The following is a 25239-nucleotide window of genomic DNA, read 5'->3' as shown; positions in this document are numbered from 1 at the left end:
CTCCTCTTGGAAAATAAGGAAGGGCAGGTGACAGAAGTGTTAGTGAGGGATCACTTTGGGACCAGTGATCATAATTCCATTAGTTTTAAGATAGCTATGGAGAATGATAGGTCTGGCCCAAAAGTTAAAATTCTAAATTGGGGAAAGGCCAATTTTATTGGTATTAGACAGGAACTTTCAGAAGTTGATTGGGAGAGTCTGTTGTCAGGCAAAGGGACGTCTGGTAAGTGGGAGGCTTTCAAAAGTGTGTTAACCAGGGTTCAGGGTAAGCACATTCCTTATAAAGTGAAGGGCATGGCTGGTAGAAGCAGGGAACCTTGGATGACTCGGGAGATTGAGGCCCTAGTCAAAAAGAAGAAGGAGGCATATGACATGCATCGACAGCTGGGATCAAGTGGATCCCTTGAAGAGTATAGAGATTGCCGGAGCAGAGTTAAGAGAGAAATCAGGCGGGCAAAAAGGGGACATGAGATTGCTTTGGCAGATAAGGCAAAGGAGAATCCAAAGAGCTTCTACAAATACATAAAGGGCAAAAGAGTAACGAGGGAGAGAGTAGGGCCTCTTAAGGATCAACAAGAGATAGGTGAGATCCTGAATGAATATTTCACATCGGTATTTACGGTTGAGAAAGGCATGGATGTTAGAGAACTTGGGGAAATAAATAGTGATGTCTTGAGGAGTGTAAATATTACAGAGAGGTAGGTGCTGGAAGTCTTAACGCGCATCAAGGTAGATAAATCTCCAGGACTTGATGAAATGTATCCCAGGACGTTATGGGAGGTTTGGGAGGAAATTGCGGGTACCCAAGCAGAGATATTTGAATCATCGACAACTACAGGTGAGGTGCCTGAAGATTGCAGGGTAGCAAATGTTGTGCCTTTGCTTAAGAAGGGCGGCAGGGAAAAGCCTGGGAACTACAGACCGGTGAGCCTGACATCTGTAGTGGGTAAGTTGTTTGAGGGTATTCTGAGAGACAGGATCTACAGGCATTTGGAGAGGCAGGGACTGATTAGGAACAGTCAGCATGGTTTTGTGAGAGGAAAATCATGTCTCACGAATTTGATTGAGTTTTTTGAAGGGGTAACCAAGAAGATAGATGAGGGCTGTGCAGTAGACGTGGTCTACATGGACTTTAGCAAAGCCTTTGACAAGGTACCGCATGGTAGGTTGTTACGTAAGGTTAAATCTCACGGGATCCAAGGTGAGGTAGCCAATTGGATACAAAATTGGCTTGACGACAGAAGACAGAGGGTGGGTGTAGAGGGTTGTTTTTCAGACTGGAGGCCTACCAGCGGTGTGCCTCAGGGATCGGTGCTGGGTCCGCTGTTATTTGTTATTTATATTAATGATTTGGATGAGAATTTAGGAGGCATGGTTAGTAAGTTTGCAGATGACACCAAGATTGGCGGCATTGTGGACAGTGAAGAAGGTTATCTAGGATTGCAACGGGATCTTGATAAATTGGGCCAGTGGGCCGATGAATGGCAGATGGAGTTTAATTTAGATAAATGTGAGGTGATGCATTTTGGTAGATCGAATCAGACCAGGACCTGCTCCGTTAATGGTTGGGCGTTGGGGAGAGTTATAGAACAAAGGGTTCGAGGAGTACTGGTTCATAGCTCCTTGAAAGTGGAGTCACAGGTGGATAGGTTGGTGAAGAAGGCATTCGGCATGCTTGGTTTCATTGGTCAGAACATTGAATATAGGAGTTGGGATGACTTGTTGAAGTTGTACAAGACATTAGTAAGGCCACACTTGGAATACTGTGTACAGTTCTGGTCAGCCTATTATAGAAAGGATATTATTAAACTAGAAAGAGTGCAGAAAATATTTACTAGGATGCTACCGGGACTTGATGGTTTGACTTATAGGGAGAGGTTAGATAGACTGGGACTTTTTTTCCCTGGAGAGTAGGAGGTTAAGGGGTGATCTTATAGAAGTCTATAAAATAATGAGGGGCACAGATAAGGTAGATAGTCAAAATCTTTTCCCAAAAGTAGGGGAGTCTATAACGAGGGGACATAGATTTAAGGTGAGAGCGGAGAGATACAAAAGGGTCCAGAGGGGCAATTCTTTCACTCAAAGGGTGGTGAGTGTCTGGAACGAGCTGCCAGAGGCAGTCGTAGAGGCGGGTACAAATTTGTCTTTTAAAAAGCGTTTGGACAGTTACATGGGTAAGATGGGTATAGAGTGATATGGGCCAAGTGCAGGCAATTGGGACTAGCTTAGTGGTATAAACTGGGCGACATGGACATGTTGGGCCCAAGGGCCTGTTTCCATGTTGTAAACTTCTATAACACTGAGTCCGATTGTCAGCGTCTCACTGCAGCCCAGACTGAGACCCACCCTGGGACCTTCCTGTCTGTACATTTGTCCACTGTCCCACTGCAGCCCAGACTGAGCCCCACCCTGAGGCCTTCCTGTCTGTACATTTGTCCACTGTCCCACTGCAGCCCAGACTGAGCCCCACCCTGAGGCCTTCCTCTCTGTACATTTACTCAGTGTCCCACTGCAGCCCAGACTTAGCCCCACCCTGGGCCCTTCTGTACATTGAGTGTCCCATTGCAGCCCAGACTGAAAACCGCCATGGGCACTTTATTTCTGTTCATTGACCAAGTGTCCCAATGAAGACCAGGCTGAGTCCTACCCTGGTCCCTTCCTGTATGTACATTGACCCAGTGTCTCACTGCAGCCCAGATTGTATCCTACCCTGATCCCATCCTGTCTGTACATTGACAAAATCCCCATTAGGGAATATTGAGCCCCGGATATCCTGCGGAATCAGCGCTGTGGGACCGGGTGACTGAGTCTCATGATCCTGTTGCTGCGCCTCTGAATTCACAATGGGAGACAACGCTCGCTCAGCTCGGGCTTAAAACCTGGAGCGCGGCCCGTGAATGGGGAGGGACAGAGAATCGGGCAAAATGATCAAGGACTGAGAGCACATCGCTTTTAAACAGAGACAGAATGATCCGGGACTGATCGCTCACCCCTTTTAAACAGGGACAGAATGATCCGGGACTGATCGCTCACCCCTTTTAAACAGAGACAGAATGATCCGGGACTGATCGCTCACCCCTTTTAAACAGGGACAGAATGATCCGGGACTGACAGCACACCCCTTTTAAACAGGGACAGCATGATCCGGGAGTGACAGCACGCCCCTCTTAAAGAGACACAGAATGAACCGGGACTAACAGCACATCCATTTTAAACAGACAAAGAATGATCCGGGACTGACAGCACACCCCTTTTGAACAGACACAGAATGACCCGGGATTGGTTAAAGGAAAGAAACAGAAAGTCGGGATAAACGGGCCATTGTCAGGTTGGCAGGGTGTTACTGGTGGGGTGTCGCAGGGGTCAGTGCTTGGGCCTCAGCGATTTACAATCTATATTGATGAATTAGTTGAAGGGACAGTGTAAAATGTCCAAGTTCGCTGACGATACAAAGCTAGGTTGGAATGTAATTTGTGAGGAGGACACAAAGAGTCTGTGAAAGGATATAGACAGATTAAGTGAGTGGACAAGACGGTGACAGTTGTGGCATAATGTGTGGAAATGTGTGGATATTCACTTTGGAAGGAAGGATCGAAAAACAGAATATTTTAAAATGGTGGAAGACTATTAAATGTTGGTGTTCACAGAGAATTGGGTGTCCTTGTATAAGAAACTCAAAAATGTAGTATGCAGCTAGAGCAGTTAATTCGGAGAGCAAATGGCATTTTGGCCTTTATTGCAAGGGGGTTCGAGTACAAGAGGAGGGAAGAATTACTACAGCTGTACACGGCTTTAGTGAGACCTCACCTGAAGTATTGCGTCCAGTTTTGATCTCCTTATCTAAGGACGGGTATGCTTGCCTTGGAGGCGGTGCAACGAGGGTTCACTAGCTTAATTCCTGGGATGAGAGGGTTGTCCTATGAGAAGAGATTGAGCAGATTGGGCCTGTACTCTCTGGAGTTTAGAAGAATGATAGTGATCTAATTGAAACATATAAGATTATGATGGGGCTTGACAGGTTAGATGCTGAGAGATTGATTCCCCTAAATGGAGATTCTAAAACTAGGTTGCATAGTCTCAGGATAAGGGGTCGGCCAATCAAGACTGAGATGAGGATGAATTTCTTCACGCAGAGTGTTTTGAATCTTTGGACCTCTCCACCCCAGAGGGCTGTCGATGATGAGTCATTGAATATATTCAAGGCTGAGATCGATAGATTTTTTGAATTGTGATCAAATTCCCTCCTATCTCCTCTCTGACTTCATTTAACAGCCTCGGGTGCGTTATTTCTCAGTGACTTATCCACCTCGGCTATTAAATTCAGATCCCAATCCTTTTCTACAGTTATCTCGAAATATGGTCCCACATGCTCCACTGTTACAACAACATTTTCACATCTGCCATCACTTTTAGAAACTAAAGGAAATGTGTTGTTTCTCCCCAAAACCTCATCCATCACAGCCCAATCTTATAGATACTAGATCACATCTCTCATCAATCTAACTTTCCAAATGTGTTTGGAATGATTTGTAGATTCACAGACATAACACACAATCTGAACTCCAATTCATTGGACTGTTGACCTGTTCTCGTTTTTCTTTGCTTTTAATATTAAGTTACGTCTTCTGTCACGACTTCAAAACCTCCTTCCTTTTTCCTGCTCATAAATTTTCACAATTTCACAAATCTTCTGTTCCTGCTCCAACAGTTTTATTATTTCCACTCTCTTGTCTCAGATCCGGATATTTCACACGATCCAGTCCTATCAGGTGAAACCCTCCCACTGCTCTATATACCCAGTCTGTTAAACCGTTGTAGTTTGTCGGTTCAGTTCGTAACCGTCCCTCCACTTCGTCCTGAACTAACCCTGTGGTCCCAAAAACATGAACCCTTCCCTCCAGTTCCATCCCTGCAGCCGGACATTGACCTGCCTCATATTGTCCTCCTTAAGCAGCCCAGCGCAAAACAATCCAGAGATCACCACGTTAAGGCCTAGTTTTTCAGTCTAGAGCTCAAATGTTAATATTCCCTCTCTCAACGGAGCTCTTTCCTTGTTATTGGTTCCGGCCATGACCCATGACTATTTTCCGCTCTGCTTTCCTTCCCAGAGAGTGTCCCACCTGTTCCAGGAAGTGCTTCGCTCTGACACCAGGAAGGTAACTTACTAATTGGGACTGCATAGAGCTGCCGAAGAATTTGTTTATTCGCCTGACTATCGCTCTCCTATTCATGTGCCCAACTTGCCTCTCACACATGCCCCTACTCCCTGGTTTCACACTATTATTCAGAAGGACCATCCTGCGTCGCTGTCGCTATCCACCTTACAGTCGAAACACCAGATATCGATTGGACAGTTCCAGCACTGAGATCCCTCCACCTACGACTGCACTGGCCCACTAGATGTTCACTCACTTCCCCCTATCTACACAGTATCTGCTCGGTTTCCTCTTCCTGAGTGAGCTGTAGCTTCTGGCTCGTGATCAGTACCCTTTATCAGGACATAATTGATATTGTAAAGGTTGATCTGAACCTACCGGTGACTATTCTCATTCTTGTTGATGAAGTTGGATCTTCTCCCCTGTTTGGACCTTCAGCCATGGTGGTGACAGGCGTTCCAAGATTCTGCTGCTCTGTAATAAATATATTAATAGGAGGGTTAGACGGAAATATTCAGATGAGAAGGATAAAACGTCGCCTTGTCGCGATATCAAGACCCTACTCCCCCATCAGCACAACAATTGTTAGCTCTGGGATCGAGCATTTCCCGACTGTTACCAACAATTCTCCACATCAGGTGCGGCACAGACAGCTGGCCAGGGAAAACCAATGAGTCCCGCAGATCTCCACAACCAATTCTAGACGGCCGAGATTCTGCACTGGGAGCACCCATTGGTAAGATTTAGTCTCCGTGCAGGACAGCACCAGACTTATCCCTGAGCTGGTGAATATTCTGAAGAGCAATATGGAGCGAGGTGATGAGTTCAATGATTCTTCACTCGGTGTTACCCAGTCTGGCGCTATTGTATTATTTTATTCACAGATTTGTTGCAATTTTTTGATTTGTTGAGTTTTGATATCAAATTCTGGCATTTTATGAACCTGATATCTACCTACATTAACAATACGGAGCTGGGTGTGATTTCTCTGCTCTCCATGGGTAGTGACGTTGTCCGTGTGTTCATGGAGATGTGTTTTGGTTGGTGCTTCTATTTGAATATATTTACCATATCTCTCACGGTATCAGCACCTGACTAACGTTTGCCGATGACACAAAGATTGGTGGCATTGTAAGCAGTGTAGATGAAAACATGAAATTACAAAGCGATATTGATAGAATAGGTGAATGGGCAAAACTGTGGCAAATGGAATTCAATGTAGACAAATGTGAGATCATTCACTTTGGATCAAGAATGGATAGAAGAGGGTACTTTCTAAATGGTAAAATGTTAAAAACAGTGGATGTCCAAAGGGACCTCGGAGTTCAGGTACATAGATCATTGCAGTGTCATGAACAGGTGCAGAAAATAATCAATAAGGCTAATGGAATGCTGGCCATTATATGTCGAGGACTGGAGTAGAAGGGGGCAGAGGTCATGCTGCAGCGACACAAAACTCTGGTTAGACCGCACCTGGAGCACTGTGAACAGTTCTGTGCACCGCACCTTCGGAAGGACATGTTGGCTTTGGAGGGAGTGCAGCGTAGGTTTACTGGAATGATACCCAGACTTCAAGGGTTAAGTTACGAGGAGAGATTATACAAATTGGGGTTGTATTCTCTAGAGTTTCGAAGATTAAGGGGTGATCAGTTCGAAGTTTTTCAGATATTAAGGGGAACGGATGTGGTGGATGGAGAGAAACTATTTCTGCTGGTTGGGGAATCTTGGAGGTGGGGGCACAGTCTAAAAATTAGAGCCAGACCTTTCAGGAGCGAGATTAGAAAACGTTTCTACACACAAAGGGTGGTAGAAGATTGGAACTCTCTTCTGCAAACGGCAATTTACACTAGCTCAATTGCTAAATTTAAATGTGAGATATATAGCTTTTTGGCAATCAAAAGTATTAAGGGATATGGGCCAATGGCGGTTATTTGGAGTTAGATCACAGATCAGCCATGGTATTATCAAATGGCGGAGCAGGCACGAGGGGCTGAATGGCCGACTCCTGTTCCTGTTTTTCCTATGTTTCCGAATTTTACACCGGTCAATAAAATTAACACTAATGTATAATGTTATCAATCGTGTAATCTTAAACTGGTGCTGCACAGTTATCTTTGGATTATCTTTAAGGGTCTTACAATCTCACAAACCTCCACAAATATATAAGTTGTCGATTTGAGGGCTGTTTTACAATCATAATTCTCCATTGTGTGTGTGTCTCTCTGTGTGTGCGCAAAGGCAAGAGCAACAAATTAAACTATCAGTCCCGGTGCTTGCCTTTCCACACTGTCGGAATGTAAAAGCGATTCATCTCGGTCAGTAAATTTCTATAAACTATTGTTGAAGTTTTCTCGAGCATAAATGTGCAGCCAAGATTGAGACCTGGTAAGATGCAGTTATCTGTTGTTTCAGTCACGCTCACACTAGTGTAATAAACGGACAACAGCAACAAAAACTTACATTTACAGCTAAACTAATTACATTAGTGTAATCAAATAAAAGATTCATTTGAGCAGTTACTTCCTTTTTTATATAAAGCCTAGAGATCGGGCCCTAAAACCTGTTGGTAATTTGAATGGTTACTTTTTATGTAAAGATTAGTGATGGACCCTCCGACCTGTTGGGAATTTCAGTAGCTACTTTTTCTAAAGATTAGTGATGTGCCCACCAACCTGTTGGTAATTTGAGTTGTTAGTTTTATTTAAAGATTAGTGTTGGACACTCCCACCTGTTGGTAATTTCAGTGGTTAATTTCGTTATAAAGACTTGAGATGGACCCTCCTTCCTGATTGTAATTGGAATTGTTACCTTTTCGATAAAAATTAGTGGTGAGGCCCTGCTACCTATTTGTAATTTATGTCGTTACTTTTTATAAAAGAAGTACTGATGGACCCTCCTACCTGTTGGTAATTTAGATTGTTACTTTTTATATTAAGATTAGTGATGGATCCTCGTGCCTGTTGCTAATTACAATAGTTACTTTTTATATAAAGATTAGTGATGGACACTCCTGCCTTTTGGTAAGTTTTTTTATGAGGACGAGTGATGAGGCCTCCAAACTGTATATATTGGAAGTAACTACTCAAATTATCAAAATTAACGATCAGGAACCTCCTTTCTCTGTGAAAGATGGTTTCAGCCCTGAAGCTGTTTCTCTTTAAAACAGTCCTGCAGTTTACTTCTGCCTGAAGGGAGAGGCCTCTTTTTCTTCAGTTGAGCAAATCTAACAACCAACATCCTCAATAACTTATTTTTCGAAAAAAGGTGAAGTCCTTGCTCCATTCTCCCACCTAATTCGCATTAAACTAATTCATTATAATTATTCAGGAGCAAGTTTTGTCTCCGATTTTGTTCCTATCCTGTGATTGGATGGCGTTCAGTCCGGCCTCGGGTCAGCTGAGGCTGATTTCCCAGGTGTCCGGCAGAGAGCGACAATCGGCCATTGCGAATGTGTTAACCCTTTACTGAGCTGAACTGTGTGTTCGATCAGTCTTTGATCAGTTCAATACAAGTGTGCCGGGCACATAACGGTTCAGTGAGTAAGAACAGCCAGTTTCACAGTTACAAATAAATGCACATAGAGTGAGAAAGGCCAGTTTCCCACTCCTGTTCACTGAATATCAAATTCTAACATGGGGAGGAAACACCGCTGGACTAGGATGTTGCAAATCTCCAGAGTTCGTGTTCCTGCTATCTGTCCTGTAACCGCTTTAAAGTGTGTCTGAGCGGAGATTGGTGGGGTCCAAGAAGGTATAAGCCCCGAAATTCTAGGTGTAAAGTAGCCACCCTTCAGTCAGTGTTTGAACGAACAATTCGTGAATTGTTCAATCCGCGAGGAATGGAGAGCTCCCGACGCCGAGGAACATATCTGACCGCGGGAAATCGACATTAGAAAAGAGGAAGGGCCAGAAGAACTTAATTAAAATGCAAATTGACATTACATTAACATTACCTTGATCCCGTCTCTCAATGTCCGTGCAGATTTTACAAATTATTCCCTTGTTATTTCATTACAACCAATCGAGTACAAGTTCCTTGCTTTATTTTAGCAGTTCACAACTTGGGAATTTGATCTGATCCTTGGTATGTGAGATTCAGAGCTCCACACACTGTGAAAGCTGCTGCCAGACATCAGGATGGATTTCAACACAAACATTCCTCATTTGTTTCAGAACAGGGAGCGGCCTTTCTGGTGGAATCAAAGCGAAGCGGGTTAACAATTCGCTGACACGTCAATTGTGAACAAAGTCAGTTATAAATTTTACTTTTTCAAATTTGGATCCAGGGAAGTTCAGTGAAGCAGATACATGGTTAGAAATAAATTGTTACATTTGCATCAGGGACATTGTTTGCTGAAAATCCCATCGATTTTCGGATGTTTGCGCTTTCAACCCTGGGGCCCAGAGCCAGTGTTTCGTCAGTGAGCTGAGGACAGGCTGTTTCTGTAAGTGAGGACATTAACCGTTTAACCTCCGAATTAAACTCTTGTTGAGCATCAATCACCTCAATCACTGGGGGAACGAGTACTGACATTCCACAGTTACATTTATCAGAGTAAATATTCAGCAGATACACCAGTTACATTGTTAATTCCGGAAAGGACCATTCCTGGACTGTGATTGGTATAAGGATTGGATTTCCCCCATTTTCAGAGGGTTCACAGACAGAATACAAAAACAACTCCACGGGTTGGAAGTGTCCAAAGAGAGAAAGTATTTGAGCACAGATTGTGGTGATAATCCCGAGGGACGGATTGTTGTGATCAATCCCAGGGACAGATTGTGGTGATAATCCCGAGGGACGGATTTTGTGATCAATCCCAGGGACAGATTGTGGTGATAATTCCGAGGGACGGATTGTTGTGATCAATCCCAGGGACAGATTGTGGTGATAATTCCGAGGGACGTATTGTTGTGATCAATCCCAGGAACATATTGTCGTGATAATCCCGACGGACGGATTATTGTGAACAATTGTCGAAACGGATTGCTGTGATAAATCCTCGGGACAGATTGTGGTGATAATCCCGAGGGACTGATTGTTGTGATCAATCCCAGGGACAGATTGTGGTGATAATCCCGAGGGACGGATTGTTGTGATCAATCCAAGGGACAGATTGTGGTGATAATTCCGAGGGACGGATTGTTGTGATCAATCCAAGGGACAGATTGTGGTGATAATTAAATACTCTGTTAAGTGGACAGTTTGTGTAAATGGTGGGTTTATATATCGTTAAGTACACTGTTAAATGGACAGTGTGGGTAAATGTTCAGTTAATAGATCATCAAATACAATTTTCAATGGAGAGTATGGATAAATGGTGGTTTTATATATCATTAAATACACTGTTAAATGGACAGTGTTTGTAAATGGTGGGTTTATATATCATTAAATACATTGTTAAATGGACAGTGTGGGTAAATGGTGGGTTTATATATCATTAAATACACTGTTGAATGGACAGTGTGTGTAAATGGTGGGTTTATATATCATTAAATACACTGTTAAACAGACAGTGTGGGTAAATGGTGGGTTTCGATACAATTAAATACAATGTTAAATGGACTGACAGTCCCTGTACTGATTATCGAGCTGATGCTGCTGACAGTATAAGTTTTGCTTATAGAGCTTATGCTTCTGAGATTACCTGTATTGATCATAGAGCTGATATTACTGACAGTATCTGTATTAATTGTAGAGCTGATATTATGAACAGTATCTAATCTGAATATAGAGCTGGTATTACTGGCCTTATCTCTGCTGATTTTACATGTGATATTACTGAACGTACCTGTACTGATTATAGAGCCGATATTACTGACAGTACTTGTATTTATTATCGAGCTGATATTACTGATTATATCTGCACTGATTATGGAACTGATATTAATGACAGTACTTTTATTGATTGTCGAGCTGATATTACTGAAAGTATCTGTCCTGATTTTATAGAGCTTAATAGTGAGAGTATTTTGACGCTTCTCGGGTTGTTATACTGAAAATGTCTGTTTTAATTATGGAACTGACATTACTGACTGTATCTGTGCTAATATGACGCTGTTATTACTGACTGTATCTCTGCTCAATATAGCGCTGATATTACTGACAGTATCTGCGCTAATATGTCGCGGTTACTAACTGTATCTCGGCTCAATATCGCACTGATATTACTGAATGTATCTGTGCTCAAAATAGCCCTGCTTTACTGACTGTATCCCTGTTCAATATCGGGCTGATTATTCTGACAGTATCCCTGCTCAATATTGAGCTGTTACTACTGACTGTATCTGTGTTGATGAAAGAGCTGGTGTAATAAAAACATTAATTGAATGACTTAGAATTGTCTCGGTCAAGAACAGCCCATTTTTCCCACATGTCTTTGCCTGGATTTATGCTCCACACGAGCGTCCTCCCGCACGATTTCATCGCACCTTATCAACTTATCTTTCTATTTCTAGCACCCTCGTGTATTTATCTACCTTCCCCTTAAATGCATCTTAACTTTTCGCCTCAACCATTCCATGTGCTGGAGAATTGCACATTCTCACCACTCTCTGAGTAAGATGTCTCTCCTGAATTACATCTTGGTTTCATTAGTAACTTTCTTATATTCATGGCCTCTATTTTTGGACTGCCCTTAAGGGGGAAAATGCTCTCCAGTTCGAGCCTATGGAACCCCTTCCGAATATGAAAGACCTCTATCAGTTCACCTCTCCGTCTTCAACTGAATGGAGAAAAGAGACAGAGCCTGTTAAATCTTTCCTGATATTGTTGGTAAATAATGCATTGAACAAGTGACGCCAGGAATTAAAAGAAAGTAATGCCAGTAAGGAACACCCAGGCCACAATCTTCTCCCATGGGAGCGGGTAAATTCAGGCAATCTCGGCACAATCCAGAGCACGGTAGAAGGGGTACTTAAAACTGCACCAATAAAATACCCGGAGCCGGCAGGCTGTGTTTGTGCATTGCTGTGGTTAAAGCAGATCAGTTAGAAGGACTGCACTGTCAAACTCACATATTAAAAAAACAACCTTTGGTGCAAGTGTTGTCTTGTCCTGCCAGGTGGGTGCGCGAGAACTGCTGGGACTCGCCCGGCAGAGGCGGAGACTCCAAAACGGCGCCAGAGAGTGCGATGTTCTGACCTGTCTCACTGTTCATCGACTGAACAACAAGATTCTTATGATAACGTGCGTTTGGTTGGGGGGTGAATTCCGATCCAGAATCCTGGACACATCAGGTCAGCATCTCGGCAGATACAAAAAGCATCAATTTCAGGGCCATAGTATTTAAAATCTACAGATACAGAATCTCTTGTACTGAAATTTTAACCGTCCCCGAAATAAAATCGCAGGTTGGTTTCAGGGTTTCACTGTTTAATTCTGACTGGACACAGGGTGGAACAATGGGTGTGTTTACTAAAGTATATTTAACAAAGTTTACCTTCGATTCCATTGCACCGATTATCTGATCTTTACTCCCCTGGAATTCTGCGAATTGCAGAACCGATGGAGCTCAACCTGAAATACAAACAGCCAGTCAGAGCCCATTTGGTTCGGGTACGGTGTGGACATATCCCTACGAGGGGGAAAGGAAAGGCATCCAAAACTATATCACCCTGAATGACTAAAGAGATGGAGATATTTAGAAAAATGAAAATGGAGGCTAATGATGAATGTAAGGTTTATAATACAGTAGAGAACCAGGCTGAATACAGAAAGAACAGAGGAGATCTAAAAAAAAAAGGTGGAAATAAGAGGGGCAAAAAAAGAGAACCAATTGTAAATTTCAAAAGGGAATTTGAAGGGAATTAAAAAACTTGAAGGAAAAATTTACAGGGCTTTGGGGAAAGAGCATGGAAGAGGGAACAATTGGAAAGGTCTTTAAAAGTGCCAGCACAGGCGTCATGGGCTGAATGGACTCCTGTGCTGTACCTGCTATGATACTACGTTGCAACCATTTAAAGGGAACAGACAATCCTTCCGTTGCTGAAGTCATTGTACAGAAACTCGAATTAAACTTCACATTCGCCAAATGCCGGAATCCAGCACATGTTTAAATATAAGAACGTAGGACCAGGAGTAGGCCATTCAGCCACTCGAATCTGTTCTCCCATTTAATTAGATCATGGCCGCTCTGTACCTGAACTCTATTTACCTGCCCTTGACCCATTTCGCTCATGCCCTGAACTAAAAAAAACTGCCGCTGTCAACCGTGAAAATTTCAGTTGACCCAGAATCCACAACCTTTTGGAAGAGGGAATTCCACATTTCCAGTAAACTTTGTGTGAAAACGTGCGTCCAGATTTCACTCCTGAACGGCCTCGAGCTAATTTGAAGATTGTGTCCCCTTGTTCTGGATTCCTCCATCAGAGGAAATGCCTCCTCTGTACCTAATGAATGTGAGGTATTAGATTTTAGTAAGAAAAATAAGGGGGTCACATACTGCTTGGATAATAAGTGTCTAAATAGGGTGGATAAGCAGAGGGTTCTGGGGGTAAATTCAATGGGGCATTGAGCAGAAATTTGTTTACCCAGAGAGTGGTTGGAATGTGGAACTCAGTACCACAAGGCATAATTGAGGCGACTCGCATCGACGCATTTAAGGGAAGCTAAATAAACACACGATGGATAAAGGAATAGAAGGATATTAGCGCAGATACTGTCAGTAATATCAGCGCTATATTGAGCAGAGATACAGTCAGTAATAACAGCGTCATATTAGCACAGATACAGTCAGTAATATCAGCTCCATAATCAAAACAGACATTTTCAGTATAACAACTCTATAAGCGTCAAAATACTCTCACTATTAAGCTCTATAAAATCAGCACAGATACTTTCAATAATATCAGCTCGACAATCAATAAAAGTACTGTCATTAATATCAGTTCTATATTCAGTGCAGATATGATCAGTAATATCAGCTCTATATTAAATACAAGTACTGTCAGTAATATCGGCTCTATAATCAGTGCAGATATGATCAGTAATATCAGCTCTATAATAAATACAAGTACTGTCAGTAATATCGGCTCTATAATCAGTACAGGTACGTTCAGTAATATCACATTTAAAATCAGCACAGATAAAGCCAGTAATACCAGCTCTATATTCAGAACAGATACTGTTCATAATATCAGCTCTACAATTAATACAAATACTGTCAGTAATATCAGCTCTATGATCAATACAGGTAATTTCAGAAGCATAAGCTCTTTTAGCTAAACTGATACTGTCAGCAGTATCAGCTCGATAATCAGGACAGGGACTGTCAGTCCATTTAACATTGTATTTAATTATATCGAAACCCACCATTTGCCCACACTGTCCATTTAACAGTGTATTTAATGATATATAAACCCACCATTTACCCACACTGTCCATTTAACAATGTACTTAATGATATATAAACCCACCATTTACCCACAATGTCCATTTAACATTGTATTTAATGATATATAAACCCACCATTTACACACACTGTCCATTTAACAGTGCATTTCATAATATATAAACCCACCATTTATCCGCACTGTCCATTTAACAGTGTATTAAATGATATGTAAACCAATCATTGACACACACTGTCCATTTAACAGTGTATTTAATAATATATAAACCCACCATTTACCCACACTGTCCATTTAACTACTTGTTTCATGATAATTAATCGACCATTTTCCCACAATGTCCAATTAACTGAGTTTTTAGCAATATATAAAACCACCATTGACCCACACTATCCATTTAACAACTTGTTTAATGATAATTAATCGACCATTTTCCCACAATGTCCAATTAACTGAGTTTTTAGCAATATATAAACCCACCATTTACCCACACTGTCCATTTAACAGTGTATTTAATGATATATAAACCCACCATTTAACCACACTGTCCATTTAACAGTGTATTTAATGATATATAAACCCACCATTTAACCACACTGTCCATTTAACAGTGTATTTAATGATATATAAACCCACCATTTAACCACACTGTCCATTTAACTGTGTATTTAATGACATATAAACCCACCATTTAACGACACTGTCCATTTATCAGTGTATTTACTGATACATAAACCCACCATTTACCCACACTGTCCATTTAGCAGTGTATTTAATGATATATAAACCCACCATTTACCCACACTGTCCATTCAACAGTGTATTTAATGATATATAACCCCACCATTTACTAACTATCAATTTAGCAGTGCATTTTATTGTATATATACCCAGCAATTACCCACACTGTCCATTTAACAGTGCATTTAATGAAATATAAACCCACCATATACCCACACTGTTCATTTAACAGTACATTTAATGATATATAATCCCACCATTTACCCACACTGTCCATTGCCCCAGTGCTTGAGCTGATTGATGCTCAGCCATAGTTTCATTCGGCGGTTGAATGATTAATGTCCTCACTTGCAGAAACAGCCTCTCCTCAGCTCACTGACGAAACACTGGCTCCTGGTCGCAGGGTTGAAAGCGCAAACATCAGAAAATCGATGGGACTTTCGTAAACAACGTCCCTGATGCAAATGTGACAATTTATTTCTGAACAAGTATCTATTTTACTGAAATTTCCAGAAATAAGAGTCGAAAAAGAACATTTAGAACCAACTTTGTTCACATTTGACTGCAGCGAATTGTGAACGCGGTTCGATAACATTCCACCAGAAAGGCCGCTCCCTGTTCTGAAACAAATGAGGAATGTTTGTGTTGAAATCCATCCTCATGTCTGGCAGCAGCTTTCACAGTGGGCGGAACTCTGAATCTCACAACAAGGATCACATCAAATTCCCAAGTTGTGAACTGCTAAAATGAAGCAAAGAACTTGCACTCGATTGATTACAATGAAATAACCAGGATATAATTTGCAAAATCTGCACGGATATTGAGAGGCGGAAAATACTTGCGGGATCAAGGTAAGGTTAACGTAGTGTCAATTTGTTTTTAAATTAACTTTTCCTGCTCCTTCCTCTTTTCTAAAGCCGATTTCCCGCGGTCGGATATGTTCCCCAGCGTAGGGAGCTCTATATTCATCGGGGATTGAACAATTCACTAATTGTTCGCTCAGACACTGACTGAAGGCCGGCGATTTTACACCGGGAATTTCAGGGCTTATCCCTTCACTGGACCCCACCAATCTCCCCACAGACACGTTTTAAAGCGGTTACGGGACAGAAAGCAGGAACATGAACTCTGGAGATTTGCACTATCCTCGTCCAGCGGTGCCTCCTCCCAATGTTAGAATTTGATAGTTATTAAACAGGGTTGGGAAACTGTCCTTTCTCAATCTATATGCATTTATTTTTAACTGTACCACTGGCTCGTTTTACTCACTCAACCGTTTTGTGCCCGGTACACTTTTATTGAACTGATCAAAGACTGATCGAACACTCAGTTCAGCTCAGTAAAGGGTTAACTCTTTCGCAATGGCCGATTATCGCTCTCTGCCGGGCACCTGGAAAATCAGCCTATGGTTACACGAGGCCGGACTGAGCGCGATCCAATCAAAGGACAGGAGCAAAATCGGAGACAAAGCTTATTCCTGATTAATTATATTTAATTAGTTTAATTCGAATTAAATGGGAGAATGGAGCAGGGACTTCAGTTTTTGCTAAATTATGTTATTGAGGGTGTTATTTGTTAAATTGGCTCAACTGAAGAAAGAGAAGCCGCTTCCTTCGGACAGAAAGAAATTTCAGGAATGTTTCAAAAGGGAAACCGGTTCAGGGCTGAAACTATCTTTCAAAGAGAACGGAGGTTCCTGATCGTTAAATTTGGTAATTTGAGTAGTTACTTCTAATATCAACAGGTCGGACGGTCCATTACTTTTCTTTATATCAAAATTCACTGCTGAAATTACCGACAGGCTCGAGGGTCCATCACTAATCTTTATATGAAAAGTCAACACTGAAATTACCAACAGGCAGGAGGGCCAATCACTAATCCTTATATGAAAAGTCACTACTGAAATTACCAACAGAGAGGAGGGACTATCACTAAACTTTACATGAAGAAAACCCACTGAAAATACCAGAAGCCAGGCGAGTCCATCGCTAATATTTTTTTAAAAAGAAACTACTGTATTTACCAACAGGGAGGAGTGACCATCACTCAACGTTATATGAAAAGTATCTACACAAATTAACATCAGTTGGAGGGTCCATCACTAATCTTCATACAAAAAGTAACCACATAAAAATTACCACCAGGTAGGAAGAGCCATCACTAATCTTGACATAAAAAGTAACTACTGAAATCACCAACAGGTATTAGGGTCCATCACAAATCTTGATATAAAAAGTAACCACTGAAATTACCAACAGGAAGAAGAATGCACACTAAACATTTTTTTTAAAATAACAAATCAAATTACAAACAGGTCGGATGGTCCATCAGTATTTTTTGTATAAAAAATAACGACATAAACTACAAACAGGTAGCAGGGCCCCACCACTAATTTTATCGAAAAAGTCACAACTCCAATTGCAATCAGGAAGGAGGGTCCATCTCAAGTCTTTATAAAGAAATTAACCACTGAAATTACCAACAGGTGGAAGTGTTCAACACTAATTTTTACAAAAAAGTAACAACTCAAATTTCCAACAGATAGGATTGTCCAACACTAATCTTTAGAAAAAGTAACTACTGAAATCACCAACAGGTAGGAGGGTCCATCACTAATCTGTATATAAAAAAGTAACTATTCAAATTACCAACAGGATTTAGGGCCCGATCTGTAGGCTTTATATAAAAAAGGAAGTAACTGCTCAAATGAATCTTGTGTTTGATTACACTAATGTAATTAGTGTAGGTGTAAATGTAAGTTTTTGTTGCTGTTGTCCGTTTATTGCACTGGTTGTGAGCGTCACTGAAACAACAGATAACTGCATCTTACAAGGTCTCAAACTTGGTTGTACATTTATGCTGGAGAATAACTTCAACTATAGTTTGCAGAAATTTACTGACCAAGATCAATCGCTTTTACATTCCCACAGTGTGGAAAGGCAAGCACCAGGACTGATAGTTTGATTAGTCGCTATTGCCTTTGCGCACAACACAGCGTGGCACACACACAATGGAGAATTATAATTGTAAAACACCGTCAAATCTTCAACTTATATATTTGTGGTGTGTTCTGAGATTGTAAGACCCCTAAAGATAATCCAAAGATAAATGTGGAGCACCAGTTTAAAGTTACACGATTGATAACATTATACATTAGTGTTAATATTATTGAACGGTGTAAAACTCCTCACCTCATAAAATGCTCATTAGGAAACATAGGAAACATCGGAACAGGAGTAGGCCATTCAGCCCCTCCTGCCTGTTCCGCCATTTGATAAGATCATGGCTTATCTGTGATCTATCTCCATCGACCCGCCTTCGCCCATATCCCTTGATACCTTTGGTTGCCAATAAGCTATCTATCACAGATTTAAATTTAGCAATTGAGCTAGTATCAACTGCCATTTTCGGAAGAGAGTTCCAAAATTCGACCATCCTTTGTGTGTAGAAATGTTTTCTAATCTCGCCCCTGAAAGGTCTGGCTCTAATTTTTACAATGTGGACCCGACTCCTGGAATCGCCAACCATCGGAAATATTTTCTATCTATCCACCCTATCCGTTCCTCTTAATATCTTATAAACTTCGATCAGATCACTCCTTAACATTCGAAACTCCAGAGAATACAACCGCAATTTATGTAATCTCTCCTCGTAACTTAATCCTTGAAGTCCGGGTATCATTCCAGTAAACCTACGCTGCACTCACTCCAAATCCAATATGTCCTTCCGAAGGTGCGGTGCCCAGAACTGCTCACAGTACTCCAGGTGCGGTCTAACCAGGGTTTGGTACAGCTGCAGAATAACTTCTGCCCCCTTGTACTCTCGTCCACTTGATATAAAGGCCAGCATTCCATTCGCCTTAATGATTATTTTCCGCACCTGTTAATGACACTTTTATGATCTATGTACCTGAACGCCTACGTCCCTTTGGATATCAATTGTTTTTAACTTTTTAACATTTAGAACGTACCCTGTTCCATCCTTTTTTGACCAAAGTGGATGACCTCACAATTGCCCACATTCAATACCATTTGCCACAGTTTTGCTCATTCACCGAATCTATCAATACCGCTTAGAAATTTTATTATCATCTACACTGCTTACAATGCCACCAATCTTTGTGTCATCGGCAAACTTAGATATGAGACTTTCGATGCCTTCATCTCAGTCGTTAATAAATATTGTGAATAATTCAGGCCCCAAGACAGATCCCTGCGGGACTCCACGAGTCACATCCTGCCAAAGTGAGTACTTACCCATTCTCCCTACTCTCTGTCGCCTTTCGCTCAGCCAATTTCCTAATCAAGTCCGTACTTTTCCCTCAATTCCATGGGCTTCTATCTTGGCTAACATTCTCTTATGTGGGCCCTTATCAAATGCCTTCTGGAAGTCCATATAAATAACCTCCATTGACATTCCCCTGTCCAATACTTTAGTCACCTCTTCAAAAAATTCATTCTGATTTATCAGGCACGACCTAACTTTCACAAATCCATGCTGGCTCTCTCTGATCAACTGAAAATTCAGAGGTGTTCAGTCACCCTATCTTTAATTATAGACTCCAGCATTTTCCCGACAACAGATGTTAGCCTAACTGGTTTATAATACTCCGCTTTCCCCCTCTCTCTCCTTTCTTAAAAAGCGGAGTGACATGTGCAATTTTCCAATCTCGATGGACAGTTCCTGAATCTAGAGAACTTTGAAAGATTATAGTTAGGGCATCTGCAATGTGCTCACTTACTTCCTTTGAAACCTTGGGATGGAAACCATCCGGTCCTCGGGATTTCTCACTCTTTAGTGCCATTATTTTCTTCATTACTGTTGCTTTACTTATGTTAATTTTATTGAGTCCCTGTTCCCGATTCAATATTAGTTCTCATGGGATTTCCGGTATGCTATCTTCTTTTTCTACTGTAAATACTGACGCAAAGTAATTATTCAACATGTCCGCCATTTCCACATTGTCAATGACAATACCCCCACTTTCAGTTTTTAAGGGGCCAAAACTGCTCCTGACCATCCCCCTTTTCCAAATGTAATTATAAATGTACTTCGTATTGTTTTTGATATCCCTTGCATGTTTCTTTTCATACTCTTTTTTGTAGCTCTTAAGATCTGTTTTGTGACCCTTTGTTGAACTTTGTATCTTTCCCATTCACCAGGATCTGTGCCATTCTTTGCCTTTTTAAATTCACTTTCCTGATGTCTTATACTGTCCCTTACGTCTTTAGTTGTCCATGGCTGTTTTTTTTATGGCAAGTAGAGTTCCTGCCCCTCAGCGGTATAAACCGGTTCTGTATCTCGTTAAATGTTTGTTTAAACATTTCCCATTGATCATCAGTAGTTCGAACCATTAACAAATTTGCCCAGTTCATGTGGACAGTCTCTTTTGTTCAGCCTGGGCTGCAGTGGAACACTGGGTAAATGTACAGACAGGAAGGGCCCAGGGCCGTGGTCAGTCTGGGCTGCAGTGGGACACAGGGTAAATGCATAGACAGGAAACGCTCAGTGTGGTGCTCAGTCTGGAAAGTGCTGGAAAGTGCACCTATATGGGTCTCCGATTGTCCTCTCAATGTGGGATGAGAATGTATTCTTAAATCTCTGATTGGCCCCTCAGTGAGGGAGGAGGTCAACCCACTCTGCTCTTTATGAGGAGTGGGGATCTGGGGTTCAAAGGGATTGGATTCTTCAGACCCGGTTTATGTGGGAAATAAACCACCCGAATGGCACAAAAACCGGGGTGCGGTGGGAGGTGTTGTTTTCCCGAGTCAGAGCATCAGAGCGACCACAGAGTCCCTGATATAATTTGGCGAGTGAATGTGGCAAGGTATTGGCGATTCGAGACTGTTTCAAAGTGCAAGCCTCGTGGTTATAAAACAGCGCTCGGATCGTGAGTTCAATTCTCAGCCTGTGAAACTAAAAAGTGCTATAATTACTGACAGTATCTGTACTGATTGTGGAACTGACAGTGCTTGTAATGATTGTAGAACTGACATTATCTGTGCTGATTTTACAGAGCTTAACAGAGAGGATATTTGTGATGCTTAAAGAGTTGTTATACTGACGGTGTCCTTTTGATGATAGCGCTGATGTTACTGCCACGATCTCTGCTAATCTGACGCAGTTATTACGGACTGTATATCTGCTCAATATAGGGCTGATAGTACTGATAGTATCTATGTTCAATATCGCCCTGTTACTACTGACGTATCCCTGCTCAATATGGGGCTGATATTTCTGACATTATCTGTATTGATGAAAGAGCTGGTGTAATAAAAATATTCATTGAATTACATGGAATTTGACAGCACAGGAACAGCCCACTTGGCCAAAAAGGTCTTTGCCTGGATTTGTGCTCGACACGATCGTTCCCCACACTACTTCTTCGCATCCTATCAACTTATCTTTCTATTGCTGCGGTTCAAGCAGATCAGTTAGAAGGACTGCACTGTCAAACTCACATATTAAAAAAAATAAGTGTTGCCTTGTCCTGCCAGGTGAGTGCAGGAGAACTGCTGGGACTCGCCCGGCAGAGGCGGAGACTCCGAAACGGCGCCAGAGAGTGCGATGTTCTGACCTGTCTCACTGTTCATCGACTGAACAACAAGATTCTTATGATAGCGTGGGTTTGGGTGGGGGGTGAATTGCAATCCAGAATCCTGGACACATCAGGTTAGCATCTCGGCAGATACAAAAAGCATCAATTTCAGGACCTGAGTATTTAAAATCTACAGATACAGAATATCTTGTACTGAACTTTTAACCGTCCACGAAATAAAATCGCCGGTTGGTTTCAGGGTTTAACTGTTTAATTCTGACTGGACACAGGGTGGAACAATGGGTGTGTTTACTAAACTATATTTAACAAAGTTTCCCTTCGATTCCCTTGCACCGATTATCTGATCTTTACTCCCCTGGAATTCTCCGAAGTGCAGAATCGATGGAGCTCAGCCTGAAATATAAACAGCCAGTCAAAGCGCATTTGGTTCGGGTACAGTGCAGAACATCCCTACGAGGGGGAAATGAAGGGCACCCAAAGCTAGAGCTCACTGGATGACTAAAGAGATAGAGATTAAAATGAAACAGAAAACGGAGGCTTATGACGAATGTATGGTTCATAACACAGTAGAGAATCAGGCTGAATACAGAAAGAACAGAGGAGATCGAAAAAAAGGGAATAAGAGGGGCAAAAAGAGAGATTCAATTGTAACTTTCAAAGGGGAATTGGATAAAAACTTGAAGGGAGAAATTTGGAGGGCTATGGGGAAAGAGCAGGGGAAAGGGACTAATTGGACAGCCCTTTCTAAGAGCCAGCACAGGCGTCATGGGCCGAATGGCCACCTCCTGTGCTGTACCTACGATGATACTATGTTGCATCCATATAAAGGGAACGTACAAACCATCCAGTGCTGAAGTCATTTTACAGAAACTCTGGTTAACCTTCACATTCACCAAATGCCGGAATTGATAATCCAGCACATGTTTAAATACAGGAACATAGGAAGAGGAGTAGGCCATTCAGCCCCTCGAATCTGTTCTCTCTTTTAATTAGATCATAGTTGCTCTGTACCTGAAATCTATTTATCTGTCCTTGATCCATTTCGCTTGATAGCCTTACCACAAAAAATCTGCCGCTATCAGTCTTCAAAGTTTCAGTTGACCCAGAATCCACAACCTTTTGGAGGAGCGAATTCCACATTTCCAGTAAACTTTGTGCGAAAAGGTGCGTCCAGATTTCACTCCTGAAGGGCCGAGCGCGAATTTTAATGTTGTGCCCCCTTGTTCTGGATTCCTCCATCAAAGGAAATGGCTACTCTGTATTTAATGAGTGTGAGGTATTACATTTTGGTTGTAAAAATAGCGGGGCCACAAACTGCTTGGATAATAATTGTCCAAAAAGGGTAGAGGAGCGGGGGGTTCGGGGGGTACAGATATAGAAAGCACTAAATGTAGCGAAGCAGGTTAATAAGGCCATCAAAAAGCAAATCAAGCAATGCGGTTCTTTCCAGAATGCTAGAACTGTAAAGCAGAGAAGTGAAGTTAAATTTGTATAGAACCTTGGTTAGGCCACACTTGGATTACTATGAATAGTTCTGGTCTCCACATTATAAAAAGGATATAGAAGCACTGGAGAAGGTACAAAAAGATTTACGAGGATGATACCAGAACAAAGAAGTTATACCTATCAATGAAGATTGAGCAACATGGGGCTCTATTCCCTGGCAAAAGGAAGACGGACGGGTGTCCTGATAGATGTCTTTAAGATTATGTAAGGGTTTGATAGGGTGGACGTAGAGAAGATGTTTCCACTTGCGGGAGAAACCAGAACGAGGGACCATAAATATCAGATAGTCACTGATAAATCCAATAGGGAATTCAGCAGGAACTTCTTTACCCAGAGATTGGTTGGAAAGTGGAACTCACTACCACAAGGAGTAGTAGAGGCGAGTAGCATTTAATTGAAGCAAATTAAACACATGAAGGAGAAAGGAATTGAGGGAATTGCTCATTGGGGTAGATTAAGGGAGGAGGTTAGTGTGGAGAATGGACCATTTGGGCCGAATGGTCTGTTTCTGTGCTGTACGTTCTATGAAATTCTCTATCGAATCTTATTATCATTTTAGAAATGTCATTTAAAGCACCCTGACTACATGCAAACCCACCATTTACAAACGGTCCATTTAACAGTGTATTTAATGATATATAAACAAATCATTTGCTCACACTATCCATTCAACTGTGTATTTAATGATATATAAACCCACCATTTACTCCTACTATACATTTAACAGTGTATTTAATGACATACAAACCAACCATTTACTCCTACTGTACATTGAACAGTGGATTTAATGATATTTAATCCCACCATTTACCCACACTGTCCATTTAACAGTGTATTTAATGAGATATAAACCCATCATTTACACACACTGTCCATTTAACAGTGCATTTAATGACAGAAAACCCACCATTTACCCACACTGTCCATTTAACAGTGTATTTAATTATATGAATTGTTCGTTTGAATATTTTTACAAAATGAATAAAACTCCGTTTAACTCAGCGATAGATTGAAATAAGTTAGAAAGAGAAGGTCTGTCGAGGGAGAATTCACAGGAAGACTAATATTCTGGAATGTTTCGTTCCGCCAATTTAGGTTGTGTCTCCGGCCCGAATGAATCCTCAATCCTGGTCAAAAAACAAGGGGGAAATTGGAGAGAAAAGGGGAAATATCGCAATCTGTCCCTGGGATTGATCACAACAATCCATCCCTCGGGATTATCACTCCAATCTGTCCCTGGGATTGATCACAACAATCTGTCCCTCGGAATTATCACCACAATCTATCCCTGGGATTGATCACAACAATCCGTCCCTCGGGATTATCATCACAATCTCTCCCTGGGATTGATCACAACAATCCGTCCCTCGGGATTATCATCACAATCTATCCCTGGGATTGATCACAACAATCCGTCCCTCGGGATTATCATCACAATCTGTCCCTGGGATTGATCACAACATCCGTCCCTCGGGATTATCATCACAATCTGTCCCTGGGATTGATCACAACAATCCGTTCCTCGGGATTATCATCAGAATCTATCCCTGGGATTGATCACAACAATCCGTCCCTCGGGATTATCATCACAATCTGTCCCTGGGATTGATCACAACAATCCGTCCCTCGGGATTATCATCACAATCTGTCCCTGGGATTGATCACAACAATCCGTCCCTCGGGATTATCATCACAATCTGTCCCTGGGATTGATCACAACAATCCGTCCCTCGGGATTATCATCACAATCTGTCCCTGGGATTGATCACAACAATCCGTCCCTCGGGATTATCATCACATTCTTTCCCTGGGATTGATCACAACAATCAGTCCCTCGGGATTATCACCACAATCTATCCTTGTCATTGACCACAACAATCCGTCCCTCGGGATTATCACCACAATCTGTCCCTGGGGTTGATCACAA

General features: G+C 41.7%; 2 long non-coding RNA genes across 12 annotated transcripts in view; one reads left to right on the top strand and one right to left on the bottom strand.

Moving 5' to 3' along the window:
* The window catches only part of LOC137312965 (uncharacterized), a 131515-nt gene that overhangs the window by 105857 nt on the left and 419 nt on the right, over positions 1-25239 (bottom strand). For 8 of the 11 annotated variants that reach the window (XR_010960973.1, XR_010960972.1, XR_010960970.1 and 5 more), the window contains exons 1-4: positions 15505-15842; positions 12598-12674; positions 9109-9345; positions 5535-5630 (exon numbers count right to left, since the gene is read on the bottom strand). This is a non-coding gene — a long non-coding RNA (uncharacterized lncRNA). Of the gene's footprint in view, positions 1-5534; positions 5631-9108; positions 9346-12597; positions 12675-15504; positions 15843-25239 lie in introns of those variants that run through there. The other 3 variants (XR_010960978.1, XR_010960980.1, XR_010960979.1) reach the window with 3 other exon arrangements.
* Positions 15973-25239, top strand: part of LOC137312966 (uncharacterized) — a 74811-nt gene continuing 65544 nt past the window's right edge. Inside the window, exon 1 of the long non-coding RNA XR_010960981.1 lies at positions 15973-16098. This is a non-coding gene — a long non-coding RNA (uncharacterized lncRNA). The remainder of the gene's footprint in view (positions 16099-25239) is intronic.

This window comes from Heptranchias perlo, unplaced genomic scaffold (genome assembly GCF_035084215.1).
Source record: "Heptranchias perlo isolate sHepPer1 unplaced genomic scaffold, sHepPer1.hap1 HAP1_SCAFFOLD_44, whole genome shotgun sequence".
NCBI classification, from domain to species: Eukaryota; Metazoa; Chordata; class Chondrichthyes; order Hexanchiformes; family Hexanchidae; genus Heptranchias; species Heptranchias perlo.
Note: the sequence above shows the minus strand (reverse complement) of the source record. Positions and strands in the feature narration are given on the sequence as shown.